The sequence below is a fragment of the Neltuma alba genome, unplaced genomic scaffold (assembly GCF_004799145.2).
Source record: "Neltuma alba isolate B1F8T4 unplaced genomic scaffold, ASM479914v2 tig00001566_pilon, whole genome shotgun sequence".
In the NCBI taxonomy this organism is placed as follows: domain Eukaryota; kingdom Viridiplantae; phylum Streptophyta; class Magnoliopsida; order Fabales; family Fabaceae; genus Neltuma; species Neltuma alba.
The window spans coordinates 179,047-196,993 of NW_021632513.1; positions in this window are offsets into that span (position 1 = coordinate 179,047).

Sequence of the window (17,947 nt, forward strand, 5' to 3'; positions counted from 1 at the left end):
TTGAGGAGTTCTTGGTGCTGAAAAGTTGTGATCAATTCCATGCTCGTCACAGTAGTCTGCGAATTTGTTGTTTTCAAATTCTCCTCCGTGATCAGATCTGATTGACACAATGGAAATACCTTTCTCATTTTGGACCTTTTTGGCAAAAACAATGAATGCATTAAACGTTTCATCTTTAGAGGAATCCAAGTGAATCTCGAATAGTCATCAACTATCACAAGAGTGTACAGATTTCCACCAAAACTTTTCACTCTCGACGGACCAACCAAATCCATATGAAGCATTTAGAGTGGCCTTTCGGTTGAGACTGTCTTCTTTGATTTAAACGAAGATTTTATTTGTTTACCCTTCTGACAGGCATCACACATAATATCATGTTCATACTGAATTTTCAGTAAACCAATAACCAAATCTCTTTTTGTTAATTTTGAGAGTTGATTCATGTTAACATGTGCAAGACATTTATGCCAAACCCAACTTTCCTCCTTTTTGCTAATAAAACATTTTTCAGAAGATTTAGAGTCAATTTGGAGTGTATAGCAGTTACCATCCCTTGGAGCTTTCAGCTTTATATTCAAGTCTTCTTTCTTTAATGGCAAATCGTCTTTGCTTATTACTAGTCATTCTTCTGAATCGAAGATCACCCAATTGTTTTTGTTGGTACTCTAACTTACACTGAGTAAATTGTGACACAGACCTTTCACGTAGTACACATCTTCAACCTTCATTCCTTTGTTACTTCCTGTCTCTCCGATTCAAGCAATTCTTCCAGATTGATTGCCACTAAAACTTACTTTGCCTCCGTCTTTTGGTTTGAGTGATGTGAACTTCTTAGTATCACCCGTCATATGTCTGGAGCATCCACTGTCAATGTATCATTTGTTCATTCTAGATGCGTTGAGGCATACCTGTAACAACACAATCATGTTTTAGGTACCTATACCTTTTGGGTCCTTTTTGGTTAGTATGAGTTGTCCTAGGCACATAAGTACCTTTGGGCACCCATTTTAACGTCCCGTAAATTCCTTTCTTCTTGTGATAACAAGAAGAGGTTGTGTGACCTTTACGGTTGCAATAAGAACATAGTGCAAAAGGATTAGAGGAGTGAATATTATTTCTAAAGAGCCACTACTCTTCTTCTTTCCCTTCGTCTTATCTTGAACAGGATCATATCTTGTTCTAGTTTTATCCATCGAACACCGTTGAGCTCCCAAAATCACTTTGAGCGTTTCACTACCCTTAGTGAATTTTTCTAAGGTTTTTGTGAGATCCTCAGCCTTCTTTTGTTCTATTCACATTCCATACATACTGGAGGTGGGACTGCGTTGTCCTTCTGCTTTGTTTGATGTTCCTTCACAAATTTTATTCTTTTCTTGGAGCTTACCAACTCCTTTGCAATTCTTACTAATTCTAAATGTAATTCATTGTATTCATACTATAATTCATCATAAGAGGGTTCAGAAGTGATTACCTCATCTGTCTCTGATTCTTCGTCTTCCTGAGCCACAAGACAGATGTTAGCAGTTTCTTCGTCGTCACTTTCTTCTTTTTCTTCTGAAGAACTATCTCTCCATATTGATGTGACAAAGGCTTTCTTCTTTTTGAATCTTTCTTTCTTCTTTTCTTTGTCCTTCATCTTAGATAGCTGGGGACACTCTGCTTTGATGTGTCATGGTTTCTTGTATTCGAAGCAGATGATCAGTTCTTTTGGCTCATTCTGAGATGTGGAGATTCTGCATTTTGACTGAAACTTCCTTTCGACTTTGCTCTTGTAGAATTTCTTGAATCTTCTGATGATAAGACCCATTTCGTCATCCTCCAGGTCTTTTTCGTTGTCATCTTCGCTCTCCAGAGTTCTGAGAGTGATACTTTTGCGGTTTTCTTGTTCATCTCCTTTTTATATCTTTGCTTGCTCTTATATTTTGCAAGGCTTCTGAATAGCGCTACAACAGAGCCTATTGATTCTCCCTTCGTTTCTTCAATTGCTGTTACTTTCGGCTCCCATTCTTTTGTGAGACCACTTAAGATTTTTCTCACTCGGTCCTCCTGACTATACTTCTTTCCGAGTACCATGAGGTGATTTATGAGATGCGAGAATCTAACTTCCATATCTCGGACACTCTCTCCATCCTTCATTTTGAATATCTCAAATTTTGTGGTGAGAGTGTTGATTCCGCTCTGTTTTACACCGATGGTCCCTTCGTGAGCTATCTCCGGTTGTTCCTACATTTCTTTCACAGTTTCCAGACTAGAAACTCAGAAGTATTCTCGTTGGCTCAGTGCACAAGTAAGTATGTTGGTGGCTTTGTCGTTTAGAGTCACCAACTTTCTGTCTTCTTCATCGAACTCGCTAGGACTCTTATGTACTTGCTATCCGTCTATGATTTTCATAGGAACATAGTTACCATGCTCAATCACATCCCATAATCCATACTCGGTCATCTTGATGAAGATCTTCATCCTCATCTTCCAGAAGGTATAGTTTTCTCTGTTGAAGCCAGGGGTTTGGATGTTGAACACCCTTCGGGTAGCACACTATCTCCGAATCTTGCCATGGGATCTCTCTTCGGACTGTTATGTCTTTACTGAAGAGACCTACTCTGATACCAAATGTTAGTGGCAGTCTCACCCAAGAGGGGGTGAATTGGGTGAGTTATAAAAATTTTATGAAATTAAAACAATAAACTAACAGAAACAGAGAGTGTGAGTTAGAAAGATTTCACCATAGAAAAGTGGACACTGAATTTATATTGGTTTGGTCTCAACCATTTGACCTACGTCAAGTCCTCAGAACACCTCTAAGTATTCCACTATGTTCCAAGATTGATCGGGCTCTTGGTGCCTCAGTTTAGTAATCGATACTCTCAATCACTCCCCTTTACTACCCGTAAGGTTACAAACCCACTCAAGAGTCCACACTCTTGAGTTTCACACAGGTCGTGATTAATGATGAGAACTATAAACTCTCTTACAGAGTGAATAAATGATCATCACTGAAGCTCAGTGTATGAAAGAACAGAGTATTGAATGTAACAGTAAATAATCAACAGAGGGTAGCTCGCGCATTCAATCTATTCATTTAATGCTTCTTCGCGCCTTTTATAGTTGAGGTAGTTTAGTAACCGTTAGATAGAAGAGCTTCTAGCTATTTAGAGTCCGGTTGTGTGTTTTCCCAATTGCAACGATTTCTGCCATTAATGCTTCTGACAAGGCAGATTACAGGCTACTTAGACAACCGTTGGAGAGCTATTGGGTTTTTCTTTGTAATCTACAATGATACATTGATTCAATAAGTTTTTCTTTGCAGAGTAAGATGAAAAGCAGAACCGAACAAATGATAAAATGAACATTCATAGTTTACAGGTAGAATCAATCAGTTGTTAAATGTGCTGAGCAATAACTGATCGTGCTTAATCGAAGTAGTGATTGATTACTGGTTGATCGATCAGGTTTTCAATTATTCAGAGTAAGAGCTTTTGAAACAGATAACTAAGTTTATCGATCAAGTGATGGATTAATGATTTATCGATCAAGTGATTAAAAAGGAAATAGTGACATCATACTGGTATGCAGAAAAAGAAGATCAAGGTCACATTTGATTTTGAATCTCTTTCAATAGAGAATTAAGACAATCATAAAGGCTGAGAAAAGCTAGAATGAAATAGATGATAAATTTTGAGAGACATCGTGACTGGTTGAAGTTTAAACTGAAATCACTCCATAATCGAACAAGTGATCGAACACTTGTTGATCGATCAGGTTATCGATAAACACGGTGTTATAAAAATAGATTTTAAAGGAATAATTTTCAAACACATTATCGATAAATGGATGATGGACAACCTTATCGATAAACAATAAGCAAAAGTATATTAAATGAAAACACAGACTATGTGGTTGATCGAATAGGTGATCATTAATGAATGATCGATCAAGTTATCGATAAAGTGGTTTAATCCTGTAAAGTCAAAGAATTGATTTGTCGATCACGTTATGTGAAAAACAAGGTAGACATGTAAATGTGATAATCGATCATATTATCGATAATCTGATTATCGATCCGGTGATCAAAGAAGAATAAAATAAGAGCGATGTACCGATGATCGATCATATGATCAATAATTTACTGATCGATCAGGTGATTGATAAGCTGTTGAAATAAATACCTGCACAGAGAGTGTTATAAAGCAATATTCGGTCATATTATCGATAAATGACTGATCGATAAGGTGATCAAAAAATGGTGACTAAAGCAAAACATAGAATGAGTAGAGCACATTACCATTTATCTGTCTTCTTATTGATAATCTATTTATCGATCATGTGATCAATAATTGTCTATCATATTTATATCCCTTTATTCGACAGTTGTTCGATCATCCTGATTATCGATCAAGTGATTGATAATTTACTCCAGATTTTCATACACAACTGAGTTAAGAATGATTGATCAATTGATCGATCAACACATTATCTAACAAGTTATCGATCAAAGTTTCTGCTAAGTTACTTGATTTTACAGTGATATTATCTATCATCTTATTGATAAGTCCTTGATCAATCAGATGATTGATCAACATACTGAAACACAAATTTCTTACTTTATTATCATCAAAACCTTAATCCTAACAATATAATGAGGTAATAAAGGAGGTGTAACATTTCTCAAATATTTTCTTCTATTTCTTTGCCTTTTTTCTATTCTTTTTTTCCAATTTTTTTTGGGCAATTCCAAACCCAAAAAGACAAAGTTTAACACATCATAAATACAATAGTAAAGTGTTAGAGACTTGGATGTACAATGCATGCTTTGGCCCTTAAGAAAAGATGAAGGCTCAAATAGCTAGTAATAGGTAAAATCATGGGGGTTTGTGTTTGGGATGTAGGGATTGAGAAAAGAATGCCTCTATCATGCTTATAACATTAATACAACTAAGTTTTGAACAAGAATTAAAACCAGTTCTAGAAAATAGAAGATGTAAGTGGATGCAACACACTATGAATCAAAATTAGGCTCAAAAAATCTTCCAATAAGGCTAAATTTCAAATGCTCATGTACAAAGATTAATTGTACTTTAAATTAATCACCATACATTAACCAATCAATATAAAGGCAAGCTTGAAGAGTTGTGACCAATGAAACTAACACCATCAACTTTGAATTCTCATGAGTATCAATATAAGTTCAAAAACATTTACTAAAGTCCAAGAATATACAAATTCAAGTGTAAGTTAATTAAAGCATAAATTTTCAAGAATTTTGACTTAAAATCTTCAAATTAAGTTCCAAAATCAATCAAAATTTGAAAAAAAATTTACAAAACCATATTTTTCATTAAATACAGGAAAGCACAAGCACAACAAAGAATATCAATCCCTCCCCCACACTTAAATTTTACATTGTGCCCAATGCAAAACTCAAGTGCAACCCTAAACAAGAGAAGCCAAAACCAAAAAGGGAGAAAAAGAAAAGAAAACAAACTACTTTTATTACTGGATATGTCCCTCTCTTATACTTACAAAACAACCAAATAATTCAAAAGATAAGAGTTAAGGAAGGAAAGGGACAACCTTGAGGGTGAAATCTCTTTAAACTCTTGTAGGAGAAGTTCTCATCCGAGATGAAAAACATATATTTCTTCAGTGTGCTCACTTCTCCTACATTGATCTTCCTTGATAGTGGTAGTGTGGGGTCTTACAAGCAAGCAAAGCCAAAAGCAGTACCACACCCAAAAATAAGAACATAAAGAGAATGAAAATGAAATAAAGACATCTTAGAAGTTAAGCTCTCTAAGTAACCATCATAACCAAGGAAATCAATAGCACCCCCATCAGTAGGAGTCAAACTTTTATTTAAATTTTTAAAATACTCAAGCTCATGTAAAGTGGAAACTGAAGAATCCAACTGATAGTTGTTGGAGTATAGTACATTATTATCACATTCACAAGAGGTGATGTTTAAAGGGAGAGAAAAGAAATAACCAAAAGATTCATGTAGACTACTATTTACAATGCAAGATAAATTAGGAGACAAATCATATGACAAAACTTGTTGTAAAGACTTATTGATATTCATGATTTTATCAATTGAAACTTTAGAATCTTTCTCAACAATAATAGATGCTTCTAACTCAATGGAATCATCATGAATTTGACTCTTAAGGCAATGGTTATTTTCAATCAACTCTTCCACTGTGGCACTCAAACAAGGCTCAACAATTTCAAAATGCTAATGCTTATCAATAACAGCACTTCTAGTACAAGAAGATGAGCCATTAGCAAGTGTAGAGTGAGTATCTTTACCAGATACTTTAGTGAATAATCCAGCTAGCAAATGGCATTTTTGATCACAACGCTCCACACAAATGTAGTCACTCTCACAAGCGCTAGGAAAGAATTCATTCAACATTTCATAATCATCTACAGTGCTAGAAAGAGAAGCATGTTTATCATTCAATTCATCACACAAAGAAGTAGAGTCATCACAACTAGAAGTTACATATTAAGCATTTTTAATTTCAACCAATTAAGGGGATTCACAAACAATCTCTTTATCCACCTCACGACCACTCAATTCAAGAGTTTTATTAGGCAAAATAGTAGGAGAGCCTACTTCTATGAGAGTAGGATCATTACCAGATAGTAATGAAGACTCTTCTCCACTCCTTTGTAGTTTCTCTACTTCTTGTGCTTGAGTAGGTCCACTGGGTGTAGGTGTGAGAGGTGGGAAACTTTTTATCCTTGGTGTGGCATTTGACTCTTGGTCGTCAAGTCCTTGGTGCTCTTCTTCCTCTAAATCATCTAAGTCATAGGGCCATGGAGCTCCTTCTTCTCCTTTTGTCTTCTTCCAAAGCACATGGTTGACAAATGCTTTGATCCAATCCTTAATGTCCTTTAATCTTTCCTCTTCTTCTTTGGATATCCCAAATAACTCTTCTAGACAACTCAAAGAAGTAGATCTTTAGAGTGTCATACATGCCTCTCAATTTTTTTTGTTTGGCCATCCATGTTTAGTAGTGTTAGGAAGGAGTCAAGACCATGAGATTGAGGTTGATGGGAGGGTGGAGGAGAAGTTTCACGATATGAAGGAGGACATGGCTGGAATAATGGTTGGTGGCGGTATTCAACTGGTGAAGGAGGTGGTTCAAAGAAGGGATTACATGGTGAAAAGTTTGGCTCATGATATGGATAATGTGATGGAAGGTGTTTAAAGTTTGGATTGTATGGTGGTGGTGATAAGTCATAATGTGGTCTTGGTGATGGATATTGCTATAGGTGTGAATGGAATGAAGAGGTATAGTAAGGGGAATATGGAGGATCATTCATCCAATCATAGCCATGGTTATGTCTAATAGGTCCTATCATGTTCTCTATGATCCATGCATGCTAGAAGAAGATTTAGTTCTTATTGTATAGCATTAAGTCCTTGAGAGAAGTCATCACCCATCTCAGTATTATTGCCTACAAAAGAGGAAGGGTAATAAGATGGATCTAAATTATCATTAAATCAAGCTATAAGAAAACAAAACAATCAAATCCCAATGAATTCTTAAGTCTAGGGAATTCAAAATGGACAAATAAAACCTAGAAAGTAAAAGAAAACAAAGTATGAAGTTTAAAAAGAAAACAATTTTTTTAAAAAAGAGGAGGGCTCACCGCGGTGAAGAAGAAAGATTGCCGTGGTGACATTGTCTCAAGGTGATAGGGGAGTCTGGGACTACAGGTTATACTGTGGCGACAGACAAAGTTGGTCGCTGTAGACAGTTCCTGAGTGCCAGAAAAATCAGAATAGTGAAGCAGGAATAGTGGCAGAATGAAATCAAAAGGTACAAATACTATGCAAAACCTCTAAATACAAAGAATAGGGAACTAATTTCTTGGCTCCCCAGCAAAAATACAAAGAATGCTATGAAATGTATGAAACTATATGCAGAAGTAGAACCAAAATCAAGATCTTTGTTTGTATATCTCAAAATTTTTATGCAATACAAAACCTATTATGCACAATGCAAAAATATAACCTAAAAGACTCATAAGTCCCCAGTCAACCAAAGTTGACAATTAACTAGTCTAGGGAACCAATTTCTTGGCTCCTTGGCAACAGCGCCATTTGACAAAGCCTTGTCCTATATCACCTTTAGGTCTATCAAAGAATTTGAAATTGGAAGGATTATAGCACAATGATGCAACTGGGATCGTGTTCAATTTTGGGAGCCTTTATTGATAACCTAAGTTAGCTAAATGCAATGAAAACATGTAATTGAAAAGGGATAAATGGGTTTTTGGTTTAGAAAATCAGCTTGAACTATAACTTAAAAAATGCATGAAATTAAACCTAAGCTACTATATTTTTAGTATTTTTTTGGATAAAGTGTTGATGGAATGAAAATGGATGATAATAAACCTCTTGAAAATGGTTTAATGGTAATCATAGTTTACTTGAGATATTGGGAGTTTCATAAAATCATTAGGTTTTCTTGAATAATAATCTCAATGACAATCATTAATGAAAACATTGTTAAGTTCTCCTAATGTTCAATTTGAGAATGATCAATGCAATTGGTCCCCAAAATCAACTCAATATCAAAAATAACCATGCAAGATAAGAGAGAATCAAGAAGGTTACAAAGAAACATATATGTAACCACATATATTGAAGTACAAAAATCAACATTAACCAATCCAAACTACAAATATAAATTACTAAACAATGATTATAGCGACAATCCAAGTGTCTAACTAAGAATTACAAATCCTAAGACCTACAAAGCCATAAATACATAGCTAAAAACTAAAGATTGAAGCTAAACTCCCCTTTGAAGCTTGGAAACTCAAGCACCATCTTCCATCTTCAAGAGGGTGGAACCCTAGCCCTCTGTAACTTCTAAAACAACTCCAATCAGAGTAGAATCATAGGCCATAGCAGCTAGGATTAGAGGAAGATGAGATGGGATAAAGAAAAAGTGAAGGAAATGGATGGGAAAGAAGATGGAGATGGAGAGGTAAGAAGATAAGAGAATAAGGGTGTAGAAGATGATAGAATGAACTATTCTTTCAAAAATAGGGTTTCTGAGGGTCTAAGGGGGTCAATCTAGTTCAAATCATATGAGTAGATGCTCCATTTTCATGTTTTAATTTGAATCTGACGTTACTAATATGAGGAATTTGCTGCAGCGAAGTAAAATGTTTGCCGCAACAAAGCCTTCCTGAAAGGGGCTTCAACAAAATTCTAAGAGTTTGCCACAGTGAAGGAAAATGTTTTTCATGACGAACTATTCCAGAACAGACACTTATGCACATTTTTACACTTGTGCCAAGGCGAAGGATTTTCTTCGCCGTGGCCAACAGTTCCAAAATCAATACTCTAAGTTCTTATGTTGTGTAATCCCTTGGTCTTCAATCTTGGCTCTAATTATCAAGTGTCCTATAATGAAAAGCAACAATTTGAAGCATTAATATTACTAGAAATTATTCGAATATAATTAATAATCAATTATGACAATTTTATCATCAAAAAGACACTAACTCAAAGTAAAGACTCTTAATCCAAATTAAGCATAATTCTCACAAAAAGATTCATTAACCCACGATAAAAACCCTGAAAATGATATGACAATACATAAAAGAATTAGGTTCAATCAACCCCTCTAATTAGATTATCTTTCATAATCTAATTTACCCAATTTTAAATACTCTAATATCTTTCCATATCCTTAATATCCTTCATGAATTTATTTATCATCTATTAAACCCTTTCAAACAAATTAGATTATATAAATAATCTGATTAAAATATCCCCAATATTTTCATTTAACGATAACCACCATTATCTATCCTAATCCATTTGGATTTTTAAATTAAATCAATATTTTTAGAAGTGCCTTAGTGAGTTAAAAGTTATAGTTAGAGTCGGTTTATTAGATTATAAATAGCCCTTCTATATATGCTATTTTATGAGATCAATTATGGAATTATGGATAAGAATTTTCCTTTAACAAGTATTTACTTGTTGGTTATGTATTTTTAATAGAATACTATATGGGACAAGAGAGTGATCTACAACAATGCTTGTTATACTTGGAGTTCCTAAGCCATTGTTTCTTTTGGGTGCTGAGTTTCATTTACTTAGTATTTTTTAGAAAACATGCTCGTTGGGTTCCTAGTTTAAAGATCACTTACCCCTTCCTTATTCTTGTTATTTTATTACTTAATTACTTCCATAACCCGCTGCTCAATTTACAATTTTGGGTTTTCTAGGATAAGTTCTATCACACCTCCTTTAATATCTCATTATACATCAATTGAAACCATTATAATGCATTTCTCAACATTTCCGAGCGAAAATTTTCAATTTCAATTTATTCTGTCCATACACTGTTCATCCGAATTTAGGCTAACTTTGAAAATTCATAACTAATTATAAAAAAATCAAAACAAGGTGATTCCAATTTTCACACGAAGCTCGCTAAGAGTTCTATAGAGAAAAAAATTCATTGGACTCAATTCCATGAAGAACAGTACTAGTTGACAAAGTGCACTGTTCATATGGTCAATTTTTGAATTTTTAGTATTTTAGCCCAACTTTGGAAGGGCATAACTCTTAGCACAAAGCTCCAATTTTAATGGTTTACCACTTGTTTTAAAAATAAAAAAAAATATGTTTGCCTGCAAAATCTCAGGTTTAGATTCCATCATTTGCCTATTATTTTGTGTGTCACAATTTTGCCCCTAATTTGAGTCTTTTTATCCCCTATGTTTAATTCCCTTGAATTTTGTTTCCTTTTCCTTTTTCCCATACCCTTTAAGCATTCTCCCACACAAAATTACACGTGAGGGCATGGCATAAAAATATACCTTACATCATATTCTCATTTGTAACTTATTACAATTTAACACAAAGTTCATTGGGACATTACATAACATCCTAAAACAACGTAACATTCACAATGTTCTTTCATCCTAGCACCAATTCCTTACGTTGATCCATGGATGAGCCACTTCCTAAATGATAAATGAATTGACATAGGAGGAATGAGATTTCAAGAAAATCTCAATAGCAATTGAACTATAATTATCATGTAAATCAAGCAAGCTACAATGTGACATGTTATGAACTTCAAGAGATCCTCAAGCCACATAAAATCATATCCAACAACATGCTAGGAGAGGAACATTAACACTTCCATATTAACACAATTCAATGTATTTGGTCAAACCACAAAACAAGGTTATCCAACCAACCAAAATTACAACACAAGTTCCTCAATCCAAGCAACAACAAATCACATTAAACAAGCAAGATAAACAATCAAATTATAATTCAAAGCTACATCTTACTACTTGTCCAATTCGGTCACCTCAAGGGACAATGATCTTCCTTGACTCTTCCTCTGAAAGCCTATTAAATCAAGCATAAATATAGGCCACATTAACCATTAAACAACACAACACAAAACTTTAACTTTAACCAAACATTTTCCCCCTTTTTCCTTTGATTTTTAACAAAATGATTTCTCCTTTAGAATCAATAACCTCATGACTCATTCCTACACAATTTTTCATGAGGAATTCAAATATGAAATCAGATTTTTGGAAATCAAACTTCTTCCCCTTCAAGTTGAGTTGGCTGAATAGGGGGTATATACTTCTAAAAATTTTATTTTTGATTCTAATGATTTTAAACACTTCCCAATAGTGTATCCCTACAGAAAAACACATTTTAAACCCATTGGAATCATCAAATCAAGCTAAAACAATCTCCTATAGCATGAACAGTGGCTGGCCGAATTGCTCCCCTAAAACCCTAACTTGGTTTTCTTCCAAAAATTAATCCACACACCAATTATACATGCTTATTCCACTTGATATTTAAGGTCTCTATCCTTCCCTAAACATCACATGATTAGACCGAAATTTAGGCAGCATATACACTTGATTTTTCAATTCAAAACCCTAACTAAATTAGTGTAAAACTTAAGGATAGGAAGGCTTGAGCATACCTTAATGTTTCCTTGCTATAACCTAAATGATTCCTTGGTCAAAACCTCCTCAAATTCAGTCTCCCTTGGTCTGGAACGAAAGTGGCAGCACCTTCCCTTCTTTTTCTAATGTTCCAACATTTTTTTTGTATCTTACCGAGGGGTATTTATAGACAAATGGAGCTGCCATTCCCCTCTCAATTTGGACGTCCAAAGTGGCAGAAAATAAGGTGATTTGGAAGCCATCAAGTGCATCACAACTTCAAATTTAACGATGTGTCCAAACTCTAAAGTTTTTCAACAATTATCCCTTAATTTGCATTTTATTTTAATTAAAACTAGAGCTGTTCAGAAGCTGCACGAAATCAGGCTTGAATTGAGCGTAATGTGGGTCCTGCAAATGGTCTAGGCTGGCCCACAAGGATGGCCCACAATCCAAATCAAAATCCTAAACCATTCCAACACTTTATCGGTTACTATTCACTAGTAACATTACATAATTTTTTGAGACCTCCAAAATTTTATTTCTCTCCGTGATAATTCACATTTTAATATTAAAACATGATCTGAAAATTTTTATAATTTTTTGTCACCTCTAGGTATTTATTTTAAATTTTCTCTGATTAGGCATCTATTTGTGTCACTACGGGAAAATAAATTCTCTAAAATTAGTTCTTGAGCTTCCAAGGTCTGAAACCAATTTTATAAATTCAAATAAATATTTAGATGATTTTTTCATATTTTTTCCAAATTTATTGAGGCTTTTAACTAATTAAAATAAATATTTTTCTCTGATTTTCTAATATTTTCCCGAAAAACTTCTGTTTACGGGAAATTCTGTAACAATTTATCTTCACCATAATTTCATCTTTTGGGCCTTAACCAATTTTTCAAAACCTCTAATTTACACTTTTCCTATTTTTTGAAAATTTTCTAGAATTTTTTTTCAAATTTTCCCATTTTGCTCTTCCTAGATTGATAATTACGAAAATGCCATGCCGGACCTTATCAGGGTTTCACCTCAAAAGTTGTTTTGTCTCCCCGTCTAGTTTCTACATTGGCCCTCATCCCAATTTTTAATTTCCTATATCTAGATGAAATTTCTCGAGATGTGACAAGTTCCTATGGGGTCCACACCATTATGTTATTTTAAATTTCTTTACCACTGACTCTAACAAATTACACTCAATTACGGGGAGTTTAGAAATTATGTCAAGCAGGAACTAGGAGTCTGTACATAAACATTCATTGAGGTTGATTGGTTTGCATGTCAAATACATAATGACAACAACCCTCACACAACTGAACTTAAAAGTCTTGCAATCGATCTACTTGACCATGCAAGAAAATTTACTGTGTATAAGGTCAACAAGTTCAAGTTCTACACAATTACACCTAATCAAGGTTTGCTTCCATAAAACTCTGGAAATTACTGCATGTTTGGGATGATGAGTTATGCTAGCAACAGTTACTATAAAAAGTTGGTTAACATCACCAAATTAAATTACCAAGGGTTTTTTATCATGACTCTGTTACACCTTACTTTTAGACTTCATTTTACCTCAATTGAAATCATTTAAAATCATTTCTTCTGGCCTTAAATTAAAAAAATTTGAACTTTAAAATTTCTTAAATTCGAGTTACTATTCATTATAACCCTCACAAAGGTTAAATTTTGAAAATTCGTATCTAATTCTAAAAAAATCAAAATGAGGTGGTTCTAACTTTTTTTTAAAGCTCATAATACCCTCTTTAAGGGGAAAATACTTACCAGTATCCACAATTCACCAATTAATCTCAGATTCCACACAAAATGGTACTGTTCATATGGTCCTTTTTTAATTTTTCAGGATTTATGCCTAATTTTGGATAAGAATAACATTTTGTACAAAACTCCAAATTTAATTAAATATAACTTGTTTTAAAGCTAAAAATATGATCTATAAGTCTGCCAAATTTCAACTCAAGAATCATCCAATTGCACAAAATTTTATTGGTCAAACTTCACCCTCAAAAAGTCAACTTTTATCCCTTTTGTATGCAATTCTTGCTTTTTCTTTTCCTTTCTTTCCACATAACTTTTCCAAGCACATAATACATGCTCAAAGATGATTCCTTATTCAAATTCTCACATGTAAATCATCCTTAATCATTAATACAATATTCCAACATAATTCACAATAATACATAACAATTCACAATAATTACAAAAAATAATCTCAATGGCATTAAGCTCAATCATCTTCCAAGGTGATTTCCTTTCCTTTCCTTTCTCCTTACTTGATCCAACCCCTAATTGGTAAATATTTAAACATAAAGGAATGAGATTATATAGAAATCTTAGTAGCAAGGAATTAAAATAATAATGTCAAACATGTAAGGTAGATTACCAATAGATTCATAAACATTCTATGCCATGCAATTGTCATCACAATCCACTCATAAATAACATGTTAATGCATGTTTCCAAGGCATACAATGCAATCAACTAACATGTCATTTTCATCAAACAACCTCACACACGACATAGCATATATTCAAGTAATCATATTCTGTAACAATCAAGCAACATTAAAAATTGTGAATTCCATGCTTAATCCACAATTTCGGCCTCTTTGATTCCTTTGGGTTCCAGCCTATCCTCTTGCATAATTCCTATCAATTCTTGCATAAACACATTCCAAATTACCAATAATCCAAGCATAAACATTAATGTTTAACCTTAAATTCAATTATACCTCTTTTTCCTTGATTTTTGACATAATTATTTTCTCTTTTTTTTCATTAATCTCTTGATCCATTCCTACACAATTTTTGATGTAGAATCCAAATATCAAATCAAATTTAACAAAATCACATCCTTTCCCTTCAAATGATGTTGGCCGAATGGCAGGGTATTATGTTTCAAAAATTTCATTTTTGATTCCAACGATTTTAAACACTTTTTCCTGGTATTTTCTGATACAAAAAAAATACCTTTTAAACTCATTGGAATTATCAAATCACGTTGAAACAATCTCTAAACCCAAGAACACACTGTGGCCGAATAGGGTATCTTAAACCCTAACTTTGATTTTCTTCCAAACTTCAATCCAAACATCAATTAAACATGAAATTCTAAGCTCACATTCATAATTTCTATCCTTCCCTAATCTATCCTTAAACTGACCAAAAAATCGCATCATAGAATCTTAGGATTTTGTCATGAAACTTCAACCAAAACAACCTTTAAACCTAACCAAAATCAAGCTTAAACATACCTTGATGAACCCTTGCTTGAAGCTTGATAATTTTCCTTCCTTTTGCATGGTTTTTGGGGCTGTTTAAGGTCACTAATTTGGCCGAATTTCGCATCATTTAAAGGGGGTATTTATAGACAAAGTTTCGGTCCTCTCTTGCCTCCAAGTGTCTCTTAAAAATGTAGAGAAGGAGGCCATGTGGATACCTTAAAATGCTACAAAAATCTGGAGGTGTACAAGTGTCCCAAGTATAATAATGTTTAAGATAAAATCATGTGATATTTTACATTATTTTATTCCATAATCATGTGCAACACTTGGGCCACAAAATTACTGTTCATTTTTGGTCCAATATAAATTCCAATGGGCTGGAGAAAGAAGAAAGAAGTACCATCTTAAATCTCCAAACATTTTTCTATCCGATTTCGCTGTATCTACTAAAATTCCTTTATGATGTTCAAAAATATTTTTGGATCTTCAAAAATTTATTTCTTTAAATCAAATATCATATTTTAATATCAGAAGGTTGTCTAAAACATTTTAGAATTTATCTCAACGTCCAACTATTTATTTTGAATTTTTTCTAAAATCGGGCTTTACCAATAAGATTTCAGTAATAAATATTCTAAAATTAACCCTTTCACCTACATGGCCTAAAAACAATTTTATAAACTCCAATAAATCCTTAAATAATTTTTTCAAAATCATTAAAGCCTCTATATATTTAAAATAATTGTTTCGAGCTAGTTTTTCACTGTTTTTCCAAAAAAATCTATGTTTATCGAAAAATCTGTAATAATTTATTTTTACACTATTTCCACTTTAGGGCCTCAAATAAGCTTCCAAAACTTCTAATTTATCTTTTTACTATTTTCTAAAATTTTTTTAGAATTTTTCTCAAATTTTTCCATGTCCTTCTTAGACCGATAATTTCGAAAATATCAATCCGAACAACAGTCAGATCTCAACTCAAAAATTATTTTCCTTTGAATCTACTTTACCACTTGACTCTTTGTCTAATTTATTATCCATATTTTTATTGTCTAATTTGGCAGGATGTGACAAACTCTCTTCAAGTGTTCTTGGGTAAATATGAAAACTTCACAGGAACTCATTACTAACAAATTAGGTATTACATTTGTTAATTTCTCTAGACTCATTAATACATGTGAGTCTAAAGATCATGGGCCATATATTTTTGTATTTGAGTCACACTGGGTTTATTATGTTGAAGACGATAAACATAAAGATTAATATATAATAGTCCACCTGCAGTCACGAGATCTTTATGACATAGGTGATGATGATAACATTACTTATAATAGTAAGCCTTTTTCTTTTCCAGAAGAGATAATAGTTTAGCCTTTGTCAAGTGTATCTTCTTAATCAAACAAACTTTTTAAAATCATTTTCATTAAATTTCTTACTCAGAAATGAAGGAACTTGGCATTCAGAATCATGTTGGATCCCTTACCAAGTTGTTATCATGTTCTTGAAGACGAAAGTATAATTATACATTACATTAAGAAATTCTTGAAGATGTGAATAATGAAACAATTCTTTTGTTTTATGAAAGCTGCTTTAAATGATTATTCAAATGATGGGTTTGAGAGATGAAAGTTTGTCATCTTCTTTAAACAATAATTGGCAACGAAGCCAGCGTGCATGCTCAAGTAGACATGCCCATCAATAAGAAGAGAATGATATTTTCAAATTCCACACTTTCTTTAATACTACAACTGTCCTTAATATAAAAATTAATTAAGGAGTTATATTTGGTTCTAAATATAAAATATCAATTCATTGTGTCTCATATATTTCCTGAAAGTATCCCTATTGATTGTAAGAAATTCCTACCAAAAAATAGTCCCAATCATCCAATACATAGTATTGAAAAGGATGGTTTAAAGAGACTAACACACATTTGTGACAAAGGAACTAATTTCAGCGTTTATCATATTGATGAGCACCCTAAACTCATCAAGTCTGAATCTTCCATATTTCATTTGGATGATCCAGATTTGATTTCCTTTTTATTTTTATTTATTCAAAATAATTATTTTAATATGTATAGAATCTAAAATAAAGACAATCTCTTAACTATTATTTCTTTCAAAAAATAATTAATAATTAATTAAAGACTTTATAGACAGTCCAAATCTAATGAGTTTAAAGTGCTTATCAAGGTGATAAGCATTTTCTATGAAAAATAACTTATTTAACAAATTTGCTTACTATGCTCACATTATTTATCTAACTCTTATATTAAGAACTAGAGGTAGTAGTATATAAAAAAAAAAACAAGAACTGGAGGTAGTATTATTAATGATGGCATACTCAAAAAGGCAAGTTAGACCTTGCCTTGGGTTAACTTAGTTAACTAATTTACAGAGATTATAAAAAAATTTTAAATTAATTATCTATAACAAATACATATTAGTTCCTCTAAAATGGGCCATTTGATCATTACCTATAGAAACCCTTTAATATGCTATTAAAAGAGATAATTTGAGGAAAAATTTATAAATTTAAAAAACAAAATTAAGGTCTTATATTTAATATCAAAATAAACCTCTTAACTTGCCCCTACATTAAGTACTAGAAGAAGTAATTTATAACAATTTGATCAATGAGATGTGCAACGGTTTATAAACTAGCGGAAATCTTTAGGTACTGTTTGGTTGTTGGAAAGAATAAGAAGGAAATAGAATTGCCAGACATTATGTTTGA